The following is a 23678-nucleotide window of genomic DNA, read 5'->3' on the forward strand; positions in this document are numbered from 1 at the left end:
TTTATCATTGGACATAAATAATTTTCGCTATTAGACATGGTAAAATATGAAATCCTGTACCCCTTCATAATGTTTAATTATGAAATGATGGCTAAATAAGTGTAATATGCTCATTAAAATATGTTCATCGACTTCATACACGCACCCCGCCATTTCAGAGGAACTTTCACAGAACAGGGGTATACATCGATCGTAAGTATATAAATCCGGGATAGACAGTCGTAAGGTTAATAATTTAATGCAATTAATTAATGTGCTCTAATGTCAAATTACTACCTGGAAAAAGCATACTGCGGCTCTCAATAGAAAACAACAATCAAGCAGAAAATTTAAGCCAGAAATGGACTTTTTGCTCAGGCTATAAAAGTTATCATAGTCAAGAAAAGAATGAAATAGTCAAATGAGAATGTAGTAAAGTTAGATCTAAAGTTAAAGTATTCAAAATCCTACAGAAACAAAATTAGCGATGATGTAACACTTATAACAGAAATCAAACTCTTGAAGATCGGGCCCAAATTCGGGAACCACAACCCTCTGGAAATACGATCTCTATGTTAAAAGTTGCATTAAAACATCAATATATACCCTAATATATTAGGGTATATAAAAATATATACCCTAATAAAAACCAGAATGGCATTTGAAATTAAAAAAAAATAACCTTATGAATTTCCAACGTTAACATGTGCCCACGCTCATAAGTTGAATACAAATAGCTTGACGAATAACTAATGATACATTCGTATTTTCATCACCATTTCGAGAGATGCTGGGCATAAAAATAATTTTTGAAATTCTTTTTAAATAAAAAAGCCGCATCGTTGCTGCGAAATAAAAAAAACGATAGGCGCTTGAAGTTTAACTTCTTATCCCTCCATATTTTCACCGTTAAAAGTTTGTGATAATGAGAAAGAAAAGTTTATCAGCTTCGTGCTCTTTTTTGTTGCGGATAAGAATTGAATTGGTCCTGATGAGAGTTTTTATTCATTTCAGGAGGAAATTATCAATTTTGAAATCCATAATTTCACCGTGAATTAAACATGAACGCCGACTTTTATCCTATATTCTGAAGTCACAAACATCGGACTATTTTATGGGGGACTTTTTAAACTTGAACTGGAACACACCAAAATTCGGGAAATATATGTTTTATTGCCAATTTCTAATCACAGTAACAACTACTTTAACTCTAGTTCTACTTCTAATTTTTCTACTTTTACAACTTCTACTTCAACTACTTAATTTTTTTTGCCCTTAGGAATTTTTTTCCATGCAATGAAACATCTTTTGGTTCATTGTATACCAACGCGTATCAAAAAAAACTTTTCCTCGTTCCAAAAATTGGCGATGAGATTGATGAATCACTTTTCTTGCTCAGACTATTAAGAGTCGAATAATCAAGAAAACGTTGAAGCCGATTAATGCTAGATTTGAGCTTCTTAGGATTTGAAAAAATCATTCTATACTTGCTCCTACTATCCAAATCCTGAAAATATATTGAAACACTAGTGGCATAATAACTCGTGCTAATTTTCTGAATTTTAAATTCCTTGCAATGAAGAACGTTCATAACAGCGTTCCGCTACGCCGTGAATGTTAACAAGTTCTAACTCTGCGGAAACCTTAGCCCTGAATGAAAATGCTTGGACCAGCTTGGATCTGCTTCCTCATTCTCCCTCTTCCCGGAGTGATGGGATATGGCCGCAAACCTCCTGCCAGCGACTTTGCTTGAGATAACCTCTACCCGCACTAATTCAAACTAATCCTCGTGTAAAAGAATTGTGAAAGGGAATCACCATATTATTACAAAATCTAATTCTACTGTGGACTATAAACAGTCAGGTATGACAAAAGAAATATGAAAGTATTACATTATCCTCAAATTTGCCAATTTACTGATATTGTATACATGTACCTACTTTTTCATAAGTAGGTAAAGATTTTCATTATATAAAGTATTGGAAGTAGCATAAAATTTTATTACTTATCAAAAAGCAAGCATAACCTATGGTTCTTGTGACTGGCATTTGTAGGTATTAGTTAAATGGGTCAGAATGCATGCTTGACGTAATGAGCACCTGATAGCCGCCAGCAATATGGAGAGTTCACGGCGTAGGTGAATTATAACTATGAAAACTACGACAAACATAACCCCATATTTCGATTGGACCTAACTTAGGCACTGTGGTATTAATTTAGACGGCGTGATTAACTTATTGGATGGATATTGGTGCACAAGCCTTGTGGAAGATTTTAATAATCCGCTCCGTTTTTCGCTTAGTTACCAACTTCTCGAGCAATTATTGGCGATAAATCGACGACTATAGCCCTTTTTTAGATAAGGATATTACGTCACTAACTATCGCCAACCGGGTCACCACGTCTCAGTTATTCCGAATTCTATTTTACTGGCCTTGCGTAGTTATTTGCTGCTTATACTCTTAAGAGGTATTCTTTGATTCACTGAGCGGCTCTCCCAGAAGAATCTGTGAGCTGACACTCATGACGTCACCATGAAACCTCATGGAAATTGGCGTCAACATTAGTACTTTTTCAGTTAATTGTTATAAACAAAATGGCTGAAGGAGGAACAGGAGTTTTTCCGTCGTAGTTTATCTTTCCCTTTCATCTACTCAGTTCTGTTAAGAATTACAAGTAAGGGTCTGTGCAAACTACTCCATTCTTCTTCCTTTCTGACAGGAATCTTGTGCGCAACGAAGCCACAACACGCACGGGAGCAACCGCGGTAAACAGGCACGCAGCAAAGGGGGAGGCTTTGGGGTAAGAGCCCCCTCCCTCATGTTATTTCCTTTACAGTTACTGCCCGACAAACATCCCCTTAAGAGACAACTACCCCACGGTCAATTATTCTCTAACTTTCTACTCTTTACAATCAAAAGACGTAAATTGAGATAATGGTCATGGATACGAAGCTTTCTTAGCATCAGTTAATGCAAGCTGCTACCACCAGTGGCCCGAATTTTATTTCATTTTTTCGAAAAATCTAGCGGATTTTGGACAAATACTCCTACGGAGACCAAGCCATAACTACTTTTTCTTGTAGTTTATTTTCCGTTTATCTGAAGGTCTTTCAGTGAACAAATATTCCGTTACAGGAACAGATGATGGTTTTAAATATCACGAAGAATACCATGCATCTCACTACCAAAAATGATTACTTCACGACCATTAACAGCAAGAAATAGTGGTTGGGTAACTATGAAACTCTCAAAAACAACGAAACAAGACATTGTACCTATAAAGTTCACAGTATTTTATACTTACATTACTAACAATAACGACAGTAGTTATGGTTATACAGAAGTCAGCACTATGAAGACGAATTTATAGCGTATTTGATAAAATTGATGTTTCTCCGATGGGTGCAAATTCTCCAAAAATTACCCTAATGCTAACCAAACACCCCCCAAAGAGCTACGTGCCCAGCAGGGAGAGGAATCTTTATAACTCTAGTTCCTCGTCACGGAGGAGGGTGGGAAGATACGCCCGCCATATTCCACCCCCAGGAGCTCATAACGAGCCGGAATACACCGCGAGTCTGCCTGACTATGTTGGCGGTGCAATGCTGAATATTCCACGCGAAAGGAAGCACTATCCATAGACTTGCTCTCTCGCGAGGTACTACGCCGTACGAAGGTGAGTTTTGATTTTTGAGCTAAATGGAGCGAGGACACGGCTCGGAGCTAAGTCACGCGTGCATGTGGAAGAGGATAACATTCATCCCACCGCCGCCGGCGGCGCCACAGAACACGGTGGCGCCCGAGTGAGTAGTGCATAGATGTGCACGGGCCATTTCCGAATGTGCGGGGAAGGAAGAAGTGCATCAAACGCGGGAAAATGACGCAGTTCCCAGACGGGGACGAGGTACATAAAGTTTTTGAAACATCTGCGTTGTTCCTCACTAGAATGTGCTTACATGATAATAGCATGTTAACCTGTTTCTCAGGCGCAGTGACGTGGAAACATTGTAAGAAGAAGGTAAACCTTTATATGCCTTCTCGCGTAATCTGGTTATCCTGACGTTTCGCCAACTCAGCAAGTCGCATCTTCAGAGGGAATGTCAGGATAATCTGTTAACTCGGAAAAACCCGAATAAAGTTGTATTTGATTAGTCATATACCGCAAAAATATCAGTATAGAATAAATTAAGGCATTTTAGATATATGTTTTCTCACACGAAACATTTATTTCCTCTCCTCCCAAAAAATTTTTTTTACAGCCTGTGACACCAAAAAGTACATTACCACAAAATACACTTGGGTTGATTTTCTGTCAATTGCAAATGCAAATAACTTTAATGAAAGATTCCGAAGAGCCATAAATAGTGGTTGGTTGATTTATAACTTGCAAAAAATAAGGGGAACCAAACATGAGACATTGGAGCTTATACATTTACACAATATTAAATACTTTAATTATTAAAATTAATGAAGGCACTTTCGGTAAAACTCAACGATGAATCTAAATTTCAATTATATGAGAATAAAATTTATAGCTTATTTGATGAAATTGATGATTCTCAAATGGGCAGCAATAGACAAAATATTACCTTTATGCCAGCCAAAGGCACCCCGAAGCAAATCTGTTGCTGTGTGCCCGGCAGCGAGAGGAATTTTTTTAACACCAGATTGCAATTAACAAAATAACTAATATTATAAAAATAAGTTCATCTGATGGTGCACATCACGGAGGAATAATTTCATAAATTGTGCAAAGGTAATTTTACGACGATACCACAAATTATGAATTTTGGGTTCATATATTTCCTTCAAAACCTGTTAAGGGAGTAATTTAACCCATTGACGTGAGGAAGCTAAGACATTCGGGTTTGGTACGCATTAACAATGACGTGTTCGCCTCATGCTCCTCCCGATTGGAGCGACGTCTTCCCCGAAAGCACTCCGTGTACTCCACAGGATAACATAGCGATTCCACCCTAACTGGAGAAAACCTCGGCGACGCATTTGGAGAGTCAGGGGGTGGAGGGAGAAATGTCTGTGAAGAGAGCTCCTTCCCCCTACCTCTCTCTCTCTGTCTTGCATTCATATCACGACCGCAATCACACTGCCGTGCGCGTGCCTCCCAGATGTGCCATCCGACCGCAAGGGGCGCGCTCCTACCCTCTCCCCCCCACCAACACCTTACAACGCAGCCTGCAACCATCCCCTACACTACTCCTTCAGTATCTCCCCGTTCCTTCCATCCTACTGACTCTTTCCAGGCCTTTGCCAAAGTGGGAGGAGGCGTTCCTTCCGCGAACTGCGCGATATTGGAATTTGAATATCGCTTCTTCGAGATATTACCACGGGTGCGATACGTTACGACGCGTCGACCCGGGGCAGAATAAATTTCCGTAGAAGGGACGTTCTTAAAGTGGCTGAGAGTTCCGGCTGTCAAGTTTTTCTCAACAAAGGCGGGCTTTCTTGTTTTCTCGCTTTTTATTTTTAAGCTTCAATGAGCAGAGTCAAAGTATGACGCAAAATATTATATTATGGCAATATCATGGGCATAAAAAGTTAAGGAGAAGTCCCTTGAGGATCAAATATAATAAGTTGGGATTAATTATGAAGGCGACAAGAAGGAAATGAAAAACATCCAAGAAAAAAATTGGAAGAAGCAGTCTTCGGCATGACTTATTATAATCTGCTAATCATTGTAAAAGAAGAGCTTTGGATTCATAGTTCCAAAAATATATTTAACCTAATACATGTAATGAAGAATTTGCGCGAATTGGCAAACTAATTAAAATGTTTGACTAGGCTAAGTGAATTTTTTGGAATCACGATATCATAGCCTTCATTTGCGGGCTCAGGCTCCTGTACTGCCGGAAATACTAATAGAATATAGCAGCTGTCTTCTGGGACTGATGCGGAAAAATAATGCTGAAGATAAAATGAACTGATGGATATTGGACGTTAGGAAAAAAAGAGGCACTCTAAAGCAGTTTTGTGTACATAAAAACACATAAGGGCGAGGAAAACATTTTATCCAATGCGTACGGTTACGCCATGTCAGTGACGCATTTGTCTGAAGAGTGATGCGGAACGTCACATCGAGGCTATGTTTTATTTCACCCTTACATGTAATAGGGCTACCATAAAAATGTATTTCAAATATTACAGCACATGGTACTGCTAATACGGTGACATTCCGCGCTGACAAAAGAAAAAAATGTAGAATATTTTGAAAATGACGAATGAATACGCAAATGAGCGTATTTTAATCTGAAAAACATGCACACTTATTTTTAAAATGGTGTAAATTTAATAAGTACATTAATTCAACCCTTGATTGCTTAAAAAATTATTTTATGCTTGTTGAAAGATTGAGATTCCCTTGGCGTAATTTGCTAAGAACTGAAAGATGCGGACAGTGGAGCTAACAACTCTCATCTGCTTTCTTCACATACCCTAATATCTGTTGACGGAAGAATTCGTATATGTACAGATGCTTGGCGTAAAACGATATTTTCTGGTCAATACTTTCCGTAAAAATAGGTAAATATGAGAACTAATTATCCAATAGCTACTCCACATACAATGAGTTATTGCTCGACATTTACACCTGTGGTATTATTTTCAGCTTGGGATTCATTGCCTTCAATAGCATGGCAGAGGACAAGCACGGACGCAGTCAATATGTGGTGTTGCATACGGAAGATGAAGGTCAAAGGGATCGGTTATGTGAGTCATGGGGAAGTCATGAGATGAGTGAAAGAAATAGAAGTATGTTTAAAATCTTATGAAGAAAATGGGGCAGCTTAGGCTGCATCATCAGACATGATAGTGCAATGAAAGAAATCTTCTAATGACATGTGGAAGATAAGAGTGGTCAAGGAAAGCAATACACAATACGTAATGAGCAGATAATGAAGGAGGTAAAGAGATGAGAATAAGGTGAAAAGCTGAGTAAAAGCAGTATTAGAATAATTTGGAAGCGGTACTTGCCAATGGAGATGACACACAGAAATCATAAACTATGCATTTTGCGGCAGTCTTTGTTGTAAACCCGATTGGTTTCCACATTTTCCAGTCATTTTAAAAGATGATGAAATGAAATGACACGAGGGTGTTGAAAATGGTCATACATGCATTAAACAGTGACGAACAATGCATAGTTTATGTTATCGAAAGGTAATCTTGGGATTGTAGATCTCTGATGATGATGATGACGACGGGAGATAGTAATCGGTAGATTCACTACAAGCTACAAAAAAGCGGAATGAATAGTAGTTGAAAATGACCGGTTCTAAATTTAACAGAATAGAACATTGCATGTAATAAAACTTCAATATGCAATCACAACTGAATATTAAAAGAGAATATAAAATACATTTGTTAAGAGGATTAAAAGCTATATGTGAAATGTAAATGTGGAATATTGCCAATTACGGAAAAATTAGAAAACGTACTACTAAGGAATGGGTTTCTACAAAAGGGCAAATACAAAAGAATAGAATAAGAAAGGAAGGGGTGGGGGAAATAATGACCATAAGTCATAGAATAGTAGAAGAAATAAATGTACTGCAATTGAAGTGATACAGGAACCTCATCGTAAGGGGAACCCCAGAAACAAATATTGCTGCGGAACCAACAGGTAAGACGAAGGAGAGGCGGGCAAGGGAAAATCTGGATACATAGGTAGGAGAAAGAAATGACTTAAAGAGGATTAGATGAAGAACTATGGAAGGATTGGGTAGCATAGAGGTTGGGAATCGGAAGAAGTAGAACATAAATATATCCATACACAGACATGCAATCTCAGGTATGTTCACCAATGATTATGACGACAAGAAATAGTCACAAAGAGGATTCAAATACAGACTGCGACGAAGTCAGAGAAGAGAGACTTGGGAGTTTTTTTTATGAAGGCTACATTCTCGGTCCTAGAAGAGGCAAATAAGGCCAGCCTGACAACCTGCAGCGTGGTAAGTGGAATTTGGGCTTAAACGACGGCGCCGCGATGAGGTGGTCGTATCACACCATGCTTTCCACTTAGAAAAACCAATTTCAGAGCAACACTGCCACGGGCAAACATCCATGACCGCTCTGGGATTTGACGCTGCAAGCCTTCGGATGCGACGGCAAAGCCTCTGCCCATTGAGCTAACCAGGTCAGCTTTTTGCAGCTCAGTCAATCCCGGAGGCTTCGTCGATTCCCTGGTTATCATGCAGGCTGGAGCTGTGCCACTGGGAAACATGCGAACTTATTTGTTGGTGATACCACGGAATTGCAGCATATGGTGGCTGGTTCGTGCCAATAATTGACAAAAATTTGTATTATACACTTTCTACCAACACTATTTCCTTGAGGCCTAAAGTTCTCAATTGCTTGTCTAAGTGAATTCAAGTAAACATGAGCATAAAAACTTTATAAATCAAGTAAAACACTGGTTTTTAAGATTTAAAAAGTTTTTAAGATTTAAAAAACTATTAATCATGGAGTTTTAAAAGATGTTCTTAAATCTATTTTCTTGCTGTTGAGAAACCATATGGGCTTAAGCCGTTCCTGATTTCCACGCCCTAAAAATAAATTAGTCCATTGATGAAAAAAATTACTTGGTATGTTTTAAAATGACACTTAATTGCTGATTATGCTTTTGACTCTGTTATGTCGTTACTTATGAAAGGTTATACTTATAATATAAAAGGTATAAGGCATAAATCTTAATGATAAGGCATAACCGAGCAAAAATCGAGGTTGTAATTAAATTTTAGTGTAGAACGTAACAAGGGATTTTTTCCTCATTATGGTAGTTCCGCATTGTAAAGATACAAGTGTTATGTAGTTTTAAGTTTCTTTAAATTCATGAATTTCAAATACTTTCTTCCCATTCAGCAGTGGGAAATATACTTGAAGAGCTGTATGAATAACAGCATTAAAATGCAGGTAATCCTTTACTTTTATAGCCCAAAATACTCCTTTAGAATAGAGTACTCAGCAGATAGCTGAAACTAGGCTGAAAATGCAACTGGACACCGGATACAGTTCCTCCCCTATTTCCATTGTTTTCATAACACTGCTTGAAATAGGGATGGAGGCATTGACATTAGTTGCCCGATGCGTAGGAATGGGCTCCCATACGTGGTCGCATTAGGATTAAAGCGCCTCCTCATTCATCCCTTTTAAATCGACTCCCATACCGCAGTCACGTGTCTCCTCCACTCCCTCCCTCCCCCTCATCCTGGGCGCATCTTCCCCAACATTGCCATCTACTTCCTTCCCTCATCCGAAGGCATGTGTGCTGAGAATTTGGGGACGCGAGGAAGCTGCCGTAGTATGGGTGTCTCTCCTACTCTCCCGTCATAAAGGCATTGTGTTCCTTCAGACTCCCATAATCCTATACGCCTCCATTATTTCCTTCCAGGGCCTTGTTCCCTTCTTTCACCTCGACATCGCCCGACGTCAAACCAGAACTACGGAGACACCCCTAACCACCGCCCCCAGTCCCCCACTCGCTCCACCCTCTGTCTCATCACCGGCTCGAACACGATCCAAGGGAATTCTCCGTCTTCATCCGAGCAGAAATACTACCCCATCACATCGGAGAGGAAGCGGGGGAGCAAGGAGGGAGCATATTGTTTCGCGGCTATTTAATTCGCTTTATTGAAAAAGAATTTAATTCGTTCCTACTCCAATTAACGCCCGGAATCCCCTATTACATTGCACGTGCCCATCAAAAACACCCACTTCCTCGTACTCCAAGGCTCATATCCTTTACAGAATAAAACTCGCAAGGGATGAAAAAAGTGCATCGCGCTTTGGAGAGATATTGAATCCATCCACGTTAACTTATGCGAGAGAAAACTTAAATTTTCGGTAAATTATAATCGGCTTACGCCCGATTAAGCCGAGTGTCCCATCAAGCTAGAATTTTACGTTTTTATATAAGCTCTGTTAATGGGAGAGATGCTGATTGGGGAACTATGGCAACGTAAAAGTTTGAGATAGAGTGTCCAATGCCGTTCTGAAGACAATTAATTCCATCATACCGTAAGCCGAGAAAAAGCTGAAACACGAAAATTGGAACGTAGCTGAGCACAAAAAATATATTAATGCCGTCAAACTATTTCTATCCTTTGTTTTTTTCCATCAATTTAATAAAAACTGCAAAAAAATATATTCTTTCTCGCATATGTTTTCATAAATTAAAATGTAAATAATAAAAATATTTTTCGATGCATTGTCGGATGTGCCGTGGATACCAACCAAGGAATCCTAGGATATTCCTTTTCATTCACTACCTTTTATATTTGCGTTCATATAAATAGTCGCCCATTGCAATAGTGGCACAATAAAAAAGGCAAAACGAGTTTAGAGCGGAATTTCAATAACTTAAAAACTAACCACCGCATCTTACCTTGTACTGCTTTAGTCTTCAAATTGAAGCTCCATATGATCCTAATATCATTCGTTGGTTCTCCTGAAATTGAGCGCAACCAAATAAACCATCAAATCAGCAAATTAGGGGTGATGGTTGAAAAATTGATCATTGTGAAATTAGAAACAAGAGAAAAGTAAATTATTGGTACTTATATATTTTTTTGTCTTTTAATGCATCTATCAAAATACTTAGCCATATCCTCCAGTCTGGGAAATCATACATGCATTTATCAACTACGACGGAATTAATGAATTATTTCGCACTAAAATGCCAACAATTTGTTTTGGTACTCATATTAAAAGCCAGATAAATAAATATGTTTCTAAGCATCGAATATTGATTGCAGCCAGATTAAAGATCAAGCCTAAACATTAAAGAGTTCACAGGAAGACATGGTTTTTTATATGGCTTAGGGTTTATTTATATCCTCCAAAATTTGATGTGAGCAGCAAATTTAAATATTTCAAATTAGTTTTTATATGTTTTTGAGACCGGAAGATTATGTTCTGCCTAATCAGAAAAATAAAATTAACTGGCACCCGAGGGAAAACTTTGATGACGTTATTATCAGTCAAGGAAACACTAATGAAAATCAAGCCAAACATAATAAAAATGAAACCAGGGTGAGGATACTTACCGATAAAACTTAATGGAAATGTATTAATGACTTCGTGCGTAATACAATGAGGTTGACTGATTGGAAATCCGCTCTGAGCCTATCTTTGAACGGCTAATTGCTACGGGCACAGCTGGATTCAATTTTGATTAACCGAAGTTGTATGGATTTATGCCATTCAAAATTAGCGCAGCGTTCTAATTAATCCTCAACATATCCACACCCACAATATACAGGTATTATCGCTTCAAAAATGATTAAGGAGATTGTTTTCAGATCGTCAAATATTCATTAGACATCATTATTTGATAAACATTTGGTAACCACCCTGCCCTTCACTCTTGGTCCATGGGGACGAAATTAATCGACAAACTATACGGCAATGTTCTAATGATTAGCAAGATTTAAAGCGGTTTCTCTACATTTTACATCTCAGAATTCAGTTACCAATGAACTTGGTCGCCGTTTCAACTAGATTGAAGGGGGATATTAGCTAAATCCCTGAACCCCTGGAAAAAAAGCAAATAATATTTGGCTCGCAGGCTTACGCCTCTCTAGGCCCTCTTATGAGGCTAATTTGATGATGATTTGGCAAACACATAACTTTTTTCAATTGGAGTAATGTCTTTAATAAAAAACGGAGTACATAAAAATATTATAGATTCCGGGAAAAACGATGATTTGAAAATAAAAATGTCTCGAATTTTTATCCTGAAACATGTGCTTTGACGTTCTAGCTCACTGCGTAGCTTGAGCCTACTAGCCTACTATTAGCCTACTCTATGTCTTTGAAAGTTGTTGTACTTAAATTATCAACGCCAAAATTTATGAAGAAGAAAGAATTAAAAACGTACAATTTTTCAAAACACTCTAATACACAGAATACTTCCATTAAAATTTTCCAAATAAATTGATATAAGAGTTGAAACGAGCTTCATCTTCAGGCATGCATCAACGCTTGATTTTTCACTAATTACTAATCATTATTGGATATTTGTAGGTGAGCTCGAGAAATTAAAAGTATAGTAAGCTCTATTTTGAGCAATACCATTCTCTTCTTGCACGTAGCACTGATTTTTTTCCCAAAAGTTATTCATTAATTTTTTGATATTTATGGAAAACTTAAAAATATTTTCAAATTTTTCCCATCATAAAAGTAGATACAAAGGAGAAGTCAATCAGGTTTTTTCCACTATTTCCCACTATTTATTCCGCGTTGCTCCGACGAAAATGTCCTCCGCATGTACCTATTACGCCCCAGTATTTTTAATAAACGTTTCTCGAATTCACGATGATATTTTCTGACATCCGACAGTAATCCTCATTCTGTCAAACAGCGCGATACAATTTCATCAAGAAGGCTTCCATATCCTGTAGGACGTTACGTGACAGTAATTCTCCCCTGCTCGACTCGCCAGGGCAATCCTAGGAAAAGACACCATACAAGTGCGTGGTGACCTTCTCTTCACATTTTCTCCTTTTTTTTCATTTCTTTCACTATAGCATCACCCCTTCGCCCCTTTCATTTTACTCCCTTACAGCACTGAGATGTTCCGTGTCACCACAGGATCTCCGAATTCTTACTTTCTTTCCCCCGACCCAAATCTCATTCTTGGTCCTCTTTGTGAGAGCAGCATCCGAGCCTTATGGGCCGAAATAGCGTAAAAGGTCTCCCTCGCTTCTGCCTCTTCTCCGAATCTTGCCAAACCTCTCGCTCCTTCCCTAACCTTTGCGCACCGATACTCCCTTTGCCCAAATTTGAATTTATTTACCAATATATCGATATATTTCTCCATTACAATGACATACTGAAGAGTTAAAGCCTTCGAACTCGAAATATCCAAGTACCTTAGCTGTGTTTCAGGTTAAAAAAACTGTAGGAGTTTTCATGCCCGAATTTATTCATTCTATTACATCCAATTAGTCGTTGACATGAAAGAGTAATGAAAATGGTTCTCATACGGTATTTATACCCTCTGGTGACTAATGACAGCCAATCATTGCACCTCGTTACTTTTAAAGCCATCAAAATGGTGTAAGATTCATGCATCCAGCTACAATTGGATGGATAATTTTTTTAAGCTTCAGAAAAGCCTGATATTGACGCCGTAAGAATTCCTAATATAATATATAGTGATTCATAGATTACTATTGAATGCATACGTTTTGAGCCAGAGAAAGTTTTGAAAAAAATACAGGAAGTTATGAGCCGTGAATGTTGAATGAATACAAATGAAAGTAAAGTTTTTAGCACCTTATATAAATAAATGAACTGAATTGGGGACAAATAAAATTTGATCATTCAATCAGTAACAACTATTTTCCATTTTTATCGAATGGAAATTTTCTTCGTGCAACCAATTATTTAGAGTTAAGAAAGGGAAAATAAAGTTAAAGGATTCGAGCGAAATCCAGGAGACTTCGAAGCACAGAAGCTTGAAAGAACAAAATCTTTTTCACAGAGTTATAATTCCAAGAAGGCTTCCTACAACTGGTCTATCATCGAAACCCTGGTCTCAGTTCCATAATATTTAATTTTTATCCCATGAAAATTGCACAAAATTGCATTAAATGAAGGTAGTATGCAATGAAAGTAGCCTCGTAGAAAACAAGCAAGACCGATTAATTTTCATAATTTCTGGACGGTTTTTCATTTCGAGACATGAATACGGTAAACCATTGTATTTTTTGGGACCTATGAAAAGATAATAACCCAATATTTTCTCTCTTATGAAAAATTGTCGTTAAGATTTATAGAAAAATAAAAATAAAGCCATAAATGCACCAAAAATTACTGATAATGAGGTAAATTGGTATCACCAGACATGCTTGTGCATGTATGAACATATACACCCTTCTATTGCAAATGAGGAATATTTATTTCACACAAGAGTGGGATATACGGGCATATTTTTATGCACACCGCATTTCCAAACTTAGCCTCATGTCTCCACCGCCCTTCCTCATTCTTGCTCCCCCTCCCCTTTACACTCCCACTATCCCTCCTACACGCGCAATTTCGTCTGCAATAGGGCTTCCTCGCTTTTCTCTAGTCATCGCCTACCCCAAAACCTCCCACACAAGCCGCCTTTCTCCATTCACAGCTCCCTTTCATAACGGCAAAAGCCAGTGGATTTTCGGGTGAAAGGCGCGAAGACCTGTCCTGGACCAGAACGATATAGACACTTGCGAATAGTGAACAAAGTAAATGAATTTTAGCAAATGAAAGTGCATCAAGGAACTAGAAATTTATGTTTTCTCGGTGGATCCATGCGATCAACTAATCTTCGCAAATTATTTCGTATGCCATTTGAAAAGTTGTTGATGAGAGTTCCTCTTATGCTGAGAGACTGTAGAGAATATACGCATTACGATGCTTATCGGTATCTTTGAATAGAGCACGAAAAAAAGTGGTTCCTTTTTAGGAAAAAGATGATTGATGATATTATAGGCAGCTCGCCTGCCTATAACATCATCAATTCATCTATAAATTATGACAATGTTTTCCATTTTTTACCGAGATTTTCACCTTTTAGAGGATGCATGCGTCTGTCTATAAACTTTAGTAAATGTACTATGGTACATAAGTTATTTTTATTTAATCCTATATGAAGTCTGAACTTGACCACAATTGTATATCCTGCACACAAAAGCATTACAGATGTTAGAAAAGGGATTTTACATATCGTGGCATGTATTTTGCAGAAGGGCAAAGTACATGCCACGATAGCAAAGTACAAGACCGTATCAGCCAGCTAAAGCGCTATACACAAAAAAATACGCACGCAGACGAAAACCAGAATAATTCTACCTCAACATAACACAACTTAGGAAATCAAAGGCTAAGAATTATAGTATTACACTAAAAATAAACTAGCTCAACTTTCTTTCAGTTCTCAGAAACATCATGCTCATATTTTCTCGCATAGAACATTATTGCCTTCGACATGCTATCGGCCTTCACGTCAGACTTTCTCAAGACTGCCCGGCATCGATGTCTTCTCTTAATTCATTTATTTTTTATCGAGAATCATTTTTGAGGGAATGCATGCGTTTATCAGTGAACTTTGTAAATGACTTGTATCCAGTATGATCTCGTCGTTTCCGGGTGAATAATGCCTTGTTCTCGAACTCGGGCTCTTCACCGGGTGAAACTATAAACTGATGCTTATGACTCTATTGATATCTTGACTCTGTGGCCTATGGCTATGTCTCCATCGATTGATATACTCCATTGATGTCTATGAAGGCATCAATGGCGACCTCACTCGATGGACATTTCGAGTTCAACAACAACACTATTTTTATCCTATCCCTCAAAAACCTAAAACTTGATCCTAATTTCATATCCTAAACGTATAAAACACAAAAATATTCAATATATTCAATCATGCAGATGAAAGAACAGCGTTTTTTCATTTCGTGGCATAGATTTTGCAGAAGGGGGTCAGATAGCATAAGGCAATATGAGAACAGTTATCTACCCCGCAATATCGTGCACACTTTTTCCCTCACAGAACCACCTTTATGCTTTCGAGGTTTCATCGACCTAAGCTTCAGACGTCCTCTAGACCTCCCGGCTTCAATTCGTCCATTTGATACGCAGGCACGCCCCCGCTTACGGGCGGCTCAAATAAATACGACATCCGAGCTGTTCTTGAAACGCAACGCCGACATTCGTAGCCAAATCACCGACACTCCTTACCCCTAAAAAAGTACGGGACACGTTGGGTACCCTACAACCTAGCCCCCAAAATTTCCTCCAAATACTTCTTCTCCGAACCCCACTTTCCACTTACGCCGACCGCTTTGATTCGGGTTAATTAAATTCGCGGCTCATCTCTTTCTCCGCCCGCCCCCTACTACGCGTCACAATCCCTCCGGAGCACAGGGAAAATCCCTCAACATAGCGTCCAAACCATTTCCCTCTAGCAACCATATCTCTTCTGAGATTGTTACGCTGCTGATATGAGATCCAAAATAAATACGTACTGCTCTTAACTTTACGCGCAACGATGCATTTATTCGACAGTTTACCTACTGATTAGTGCAATAGCTGGTGGAATTCCATGACATTTGATTCAAACGCTTGGCAATATTCCGCAACGAATTTACTAGCTAATCCTCTGCTGAAGAGACAAATGAGTTAAGTATGCTCGGATAAATAAAACAAATAATGAATAGGTTGCCATAGCGTTAAAGGGATGTACTCACAGAGTAGATATTCATCATTAAAACTAATTTTCACAGTTGGAAAATGAGCAAAGCAGCAAGGACTTGTTACACAAAAAGTGTTATGAATAAAAAGACTTAATGAGGACGCAATAGTTCTGCACGAGGAAAAATTGCTTTCCTTGGCCTGTATTGACAAATTTTCCCACTATAGAGACATCGATCTTTGAATGAATTTGCGGATGTCTTGATAAAGGTACACCGGTGGCTATCCCGCGGTTGTTTGTTGTGCAAATGTGATTTGATGAGAGAATCATTGTTTTAGAGTGTTGACAAAAGGCTTGAAAATAGCCTGAAACGGATCGCGGTATATGACAGGGTGGGAGTATGAGCGATGAGTATGGAAACACGTGGAGTCAGGAGGCCTGAATAATAGGACCCGCACTAAACTGAGTTAGAACATTCAAAAAGGGTAGGATAATAAACCTTGAATTTTCTTAATAGTTCCATTTAAAATTATCTCAATCTTTGTAACGCCTTAAATAATAATGAGAGACCCTTCTATTATCAGAACCAAAGTAAGTACTGTAGCACATCACATAATTTATTCGACCTAGAAGTGCAGTAAAAGTTTACGTTTAGTTTTTAGCCTTTAAACATCTATCACGCCGTTGGGAAACGGTAACTAGGTATGTTCGCATGGACACGAGACAATGGAAGAATTGGATTTACGCATGGCAGTGAAGAGCGACCATTGGGCATATAAAAACGGCATCCAAAGTTTAAGGCGTTGTTAAAACGCAGTCACTAACATCTTTAATTTCATGTAAATAAGCACCTTCTAGAATTTTAAAAATAAATGTAAAAATTCAAAAACTTTGAATCATATTATGTAGAAAACAATGGGTAGGAGACATTCTTAAATTTTCACGAACAAAACCTTTGCTTCATTCCTTGGGTGGATCTCATGGGAGATGAGATTTAAATGTTTCCCTTCACCTAGTAATGAAAAAATGTAAATCTACTGACCATAAACCGTTTTCTTAGGCGCAGACAATATTTGCGATCACATTGTGTGATAAATTCTTTATGCTATTTGGCTGTATCTAGATCTAGCATCATTCTGATATATATAAGCAGTGTTTTTAATGCTTCTTTTCCTCTAGTCAATAACATATCAAACAAATACTTACATTTCTCAACCATTTTATCAGGAATTTCCAATATTTGTGATCTCATGAAAGGATAAGCTTTATCACCTAAATCTTATCTTCTCTTACTACCTAATATCCTCCTGGTATTCCCAAATAAACCACTGAAAGCTTCATTGAAAAATATTTTTCAGTCCTTTCGCCTTTTATCTATTCTTAAAGAGGATTTCCCTCGCATAAGGCTGAAGTTTTTCCGGGCAAATAACCGAAATTCCGAGCTAATACCACTCTAGTTCCCTCTTTTTCGAGGCGTCTCCTTCCCTCCCTGCTTATTATATTCGCTCCCCTGTTTCCTCACTCAGCCCCGAATCTTCATCCAAGACTTCCTTCGCGCCGGGTGCCAACATTAATTTCCCCACGGCCATTTTTTTTCTCCGCGACGCAGCCATTTTTTCCAGCCTCCTCCCCAAAGCAACTCTAGTCGAGACGCCACCTCTTCCGCAGCTCCACCTAGTGAGCAAAGTCTAAATTTCTCCCAACCTTCCTCCCACGCCCCGGGCCACTCATCCGCTGCTCATTCTAACGTAGTGCGACTCCCATCGAAGCATCTTTCGCTATCCTCCCAACTGTCAGCCATGCTTTGTCCAATAAATATTCCTGAAACTAGAACGAGAAATATTAAACTTCCCCGAGGTGTAACTGGGTGCTAAAAAAGGTTGATTGAATTTTACGCCTCACAAGCCCCGCAAGATCTCGTATCATTGCGAAATTATGAATACCCCTATTATCACTTATGCCTATGGTGGGAATCAACGGCTCCTAAATGAAGTTTTTTTTTATACTTGATCAAAAATCGAGTGTCCAACAGAAATGTAGAGAGAAGTTTCATCAGCTCAGTAACATAGGTAAAAAATTTTTACTCCGGCTAGAAATTCATCCTTTGGGAAGCATCTGGGACTTTCCTTCGCAAATAGTGACAATGGAGCCTCGTACTGGGATTCTAGGAAACCAGCGGAAAAGATGCAAGAAATTTGGAAAATGTTGGGGTAAAAATTCAAAGAAACTTTGAAAATTGGATTTCGGCGAAGGGTTTTCAACATTGGACTCAATTTTAACTTAAGAAATAAAATAAAGTTTAAAAATCTATTTAGATACCAATATGATCACGAGCTCCCCGAAATTCATTTGAAATTTTACTCTATGACCAATAACTAAAGGTTTCAAGGAAACTTCCAATAGACTACTTTGAAGGAATGATGCATGCCAATAGGAGTACCTTACATAATAAAAAAATATTCCAATAGCTCTCCGCAAGCATACACTAACTAAACCCAGGGCTTGTTTCCTATTTTTGTTTTCCTGGAAGTAATTCTTAAATTTTATATCACAGTCGCCTCCTTGCGGATAATAATGTAAGTATAGTTTAACGCTAACAGAAATTACCTCAAATCATGAAAATTATCATACTTAGATGTCAGCTGATTGATAATAAAACATTGATACACGATAAGCACAATTTTTGGGGGAGGACTTCCGGACCCCCTTTGACCTACGGCGTTTTCCATACACCCCGAAAGGGCCCCAAAAACTTTGGTAAACCCCCACCATTTCAAAATCCTGGCTACGCCACTGTTATAGAGAAACTCGTTACTTACACCTAGTCGTCACTGATGTGAAGTATTTTAATGATAGCCTTGAATTGTAGAGTTAAGGGGTCTAACTGCATCACATACATGCTTCTTGTGAGTAGACTTAGTAGATAAGCTTAAGATTAATTCGGACTTGTCGGACCCGAATAATTTTTGCCCCCAGAACGCTTCCCTTTTTGCTTCCAAAGAAGCCTCAGGATATAGAGAGTGGCTTCTCGCGCAGCACTCTCGCTCTAAAGATTTTCTGATAGGGGGCCTTAGATATTTCGGATAAGGGGTGCCGCCCGGAATAAGGCACGCAGTGGCCGAGTCTCCGATTCGGGGCTGATTTATTAACCCCTCCACCTTTCTGATCTGGATCTAGTCTGGATCCTTTGCGGGTCTGGTAGAGAGAGGGGGCAAAAATATGGGAGAGGGAAATTCTTGCGATCAAAATTTGAACGAAGGGAGAGAGTGGTAGAGATTCGAATGATGGCTAAGAGGTGGATGGTGGAGGTGGATGGGTGGGTTAGAAATTTTTGGTGCGAGTGTTTTGGGGCGTGGGATGTGTAATGGGAGAAAGAGATTGCAAAGAGAGTATTGGAGGGAGAACGAAGGCTTTGAGATTGGAGAACACTGAAAACGGGGAGAGGAGCGAAAGATGTGCACGGGAGGCATTTAGGATAAGAGCGTCGTGGGCGGGGGAAGAAGGGAGTGGCGGCGGTTTTGGATGGGTCGTAGACGGGATTCTCTAAGCGGGGAAGAAGGAGTTGAGAGGAAAGAATAAGGACCAATGGGAGGGAGTCTTGAGGAGGGATGGGAGGGGAGTCATGAGCGTTAAGGACGCGTTGGCTTGAAGGGAATAGCAAGGGTTAAGTTGCTCCGCATGAGGGAGAGGAAGGGGAGAAGAAGGTGTTTGAAGGAGTAGGACGGTATGGAGGTAGAGGCGAAGGAATTTGAAGCACAAGAATGTGTAGCAGAGAGGGAGAGGTGGAGATCTTATACACACGCTGCCGTTCGCAATCAGAGCAGCTTTTTGGACAGGAGGAGAGAGGATTAGTAGAAGGCTGAATGGAGAAGGGAGCACACGAGAATAAAAGGGGAAGGAATGATAAACGCCTCTACAGGAGGAAATGAGAACGGCTGGCAGATTAAAGAGGAGAGTTGAATGGTTGAGTGAAGGAGATGAAGGCTGATTGAAAGCGATGAAGTGGGGAGTAATGAGTTTTCCATAAGGCAGAGGTTCCAAAATCGGTACATTGGTTAAGGACTGTGATTTTCTTCTGGTGAATAATTCAAACTGAATTGAGCTTTTAGCTGACTCCCTTGCAAAAGACTGACTTTCGCTGGATGTGGTGAAGCCCATATCAAAGTTCTCTAAGTTTCTATTTTTCGTTTCCAAGTTTAACTTTTCGACTTTGTATTCATGCCATAATTTAATGCCGAACCGATGTTTTATATCAAATTATTGGTGCATACTTCATGGACTGAGTAAGCTTCCAATACATAAATGCAATTGTGGAAATGATACAGCAGCTGAAATGAAATTCACAACACCTCCATACGGAAAAATGATGTTGAATACTCTGCAGTAACTGAAAATTAACGAAATCTCTTGGTGGTTTAATATTTTTAATATCATAGAAATTTCATCTCATAAAAATAGCATATACCTGGGTCATTATATTTGTCCAGTGGCATCGCGCTGTACTATATCTTTTTCATAATTCAGTAACGCTAATTCAGTAATCTTCGGGAAACACTCATAAATCTTCGACTTTTAATGTTTCTGTGAAAAGTTACAATGATTAAATTTCGTAAAATGCTGGAGGATGGGCCCGAGTGATTAGCAAAATGTTCAATGTATACCTATCTCAACTGGTATGCTAATTTAATCACGATAAATATCTCTTTTTGCTGCTGAGACCACGAAAAAGCAATGTTATCAATATGGGATAAATATAATCTAAATGAAAATGGTCAAACTTTTATCTTATACAGATAGTTGGCCACTTCTGCAAAATATAATAGCAAGAGCAAGAATAGTAGTCGTTTCATACAACAGGAATATGATAATGGCTGCAGATGTTACGAAATAAATTACGGAAGAAAGATAAAAATGGCTAGATGTGTCTGAAATTTAGCAGGGTTACTTGAGAAGGTAACATCAATGTATTTTATTTTATTTTTTATTTTATTCCCAAACCACCGAATACAGCTCATGTTGGCCATTTTACATCGGGGTATTCAACAAATTTAATAATTAAACGCACACGAACAACCATGCCCTGGACAGGGGAAACCTACCCAGGCGGGACTCGAACCCGTGACCTCTTGTTTGGCAGGCGAGGACGTTACCCCGCCGCCACCGAGGCCGGCAAAGAGAAGTGGTATAAAAGTAGATAGGGGTGCCTCAATTTTAAAAGCCATGAATGCGTACACATCATTTTTTCCAAGTAATCATTTTTCTTGCATTTACTTCTATTCTTCACCAGCAAATCAGAAAAAATGATATACATTAGTATCTGCTTTACGTTGAAAAAAGTTTTGGAAGAGATCTGTTTGAGTTTGAGGCAATTCAAAGTTTCTTGCGATCATTTTAGTAATTCCTAGATAGTGTGAAAGGAGGTAATGGCAAGGCGACGAAGACGCTAGCTGGTTAGTTATCTACAATTTCCCCTTAACATGTACCATCAGACTAAGATATCGATGAACTCGATTAAGCATTGCGAGATGGAAAATTTAGTTTTTATTTTTACTTTAATGCTATTCATGTTCACAAGTTATATTTCGTGATACCAGACTCTTTCAATTTTATTTGACAAGTCCCTACTCTCCCCAATGAAATCTAAGCTTCACTACTTATTGGGTTGCTGAAGAATAGTTTATGGACTATTTTTAACAATCGTTGTGATCCTCGACATAAGACTCCTCATGGCTGTTTCACACGCTAACATCCAAATTGCACGTTCATGCTACTTCTGGCAGGCATCGAAAGCCATTATCGACGACGGATTGAAACTAAATGCATATGACAGTCAGTAAACACTCTCATCTGCCATGTTTCCCACATTATCTTTGAATTAATTACGCTGCCTTTCCCTTCTATCATTAATTAACGCTTGGTGTCGCTAATTCAACTTTCAATGGTGCTCAGCTTCGGCCTAAATGATACATCGCATCTCAAGCCAAATACGAGGTATAATGAAGAGGCATGGGTATTTAGGGGCTACTGAGGCCTATTAATAGCACCCCCATGATGCCTAAACAATGGGATAGATAGTTGCGAATAGCCGGTTTACTATATCAATATGCCTAATAAACGGAGAACTATGCAAAAGTAGCAGGCGTAAGGAATATAGGGAAGTTAAAATATTAACCCAGCAGTGAATATGCCCAATAAAAAATAAAATTGCTCACTAAGCCGTTTGTCATGTAATTTAGCTTACTGGTAAGATCTCTATGTAAATTCAATAGTAGACAAGATAAGCTGACTAAAAGAAACTACTAAGTTCTGGTTGTGAGGCTTTTATTCTACAATACCATAGTCAAAAGAATCCGTGCTTATATCTAAAATTTCCGCTGAATGTGTATCTGATTCTTAAATATGTGATGTTTAATTAATTTTCTTGCTGCATTATTTTGAGATTTAATAAATAGTATTTACTAAAATAAAAAAAGCATTTCCATAAGGTAATTCAATATAGTCATGAAAAATTTCGAACTTCCGCGGCGGATGGCTTTTGGTGAATTATTCTCGGGCACTACAGCGGGCCAGATGGTCCATGATTGAGTTTTTTTCTTGCATCCTCTGGGCTAAGGTGAGAAAATGAGTTTCCTTAGACCTCAAAACTCAGGATGCGAGAAAAAGAATTGTAGTCATACGTCGACCAACATGTATCATCTGATCCGGTGAAATACCTGAGAAAAATGCACTAAAAAGTACAGCACATCCAAAAAAGTGGTTTGGTAATGCTTTTTTATTGTCTTCTTTTTTATGTGTTTGAAAGTTCAGAAATACCCATTATAATTATTTTATCATTTGAGTGGATAATTTAAACGTGTCCACGAAACTCGCATTTTATCTCCATTATGAAGGATGCGTAGTACCGGGAATAAATAAACACACTCTCATTTCATGATGGAACATTGCAATCCTATCCGTATCCGGGTAGGTACCTAATCCCTTAATTTGATAATGGACCTGCACACGGCCTCATAAGGAATAATGACTTGGCTCGATTTATTTCTCCGAGGCGCTGGGCGTCTAGAAGTTAGAGTGGAGTGGAGAGGAATATTTCATTAAACGTCCTCGTGCGCCATTCTGTTCAGCAGCAGCGCTTCAATTTAAAAATCCGCCCATCACTCCAACCTCTCCGCTTTCCTCTTCTTTTATTATTTCCTCTTTTTCTTTCACCCTCTTCTCATCCTACTACTGCTACTCAGCCTATAAAATCCGATAGGCATATATCCGCCAGCTTCCGACCTTATTATCCTCCCATATCCCACCCTGCTCCTCCATCCAAAATATCCACCGACCACACTTTCTGTTTCCTTAATTCACTCCCTCCATCCGAAACGGTGTCTGTTATTATTTTTTTTACCTAATCTCTATCTTTTCCTCCGCATTTTTTCTGTTGAAAGCAAAGGTATAAATGGCAAAAAGAACGGTAAGCAGCCGATAAGGAATCTTACCTCAAACGCGTT

Source organism: Ischnura elegans, chromosome 9, assembly GCF_921293095.1.
Source record: "Ischnura elegans chromosome 9, ioIscEleg1.1, whole genome shotgun sequence".
In the NCBI taxonomy this organism is placed as follows: domain Eukaryota; kingdom Metazoa; phylum Arthropoda; class Insecta; order Odonata; family Coenagrionidae; genus Ischnura; species Ischnura elegans.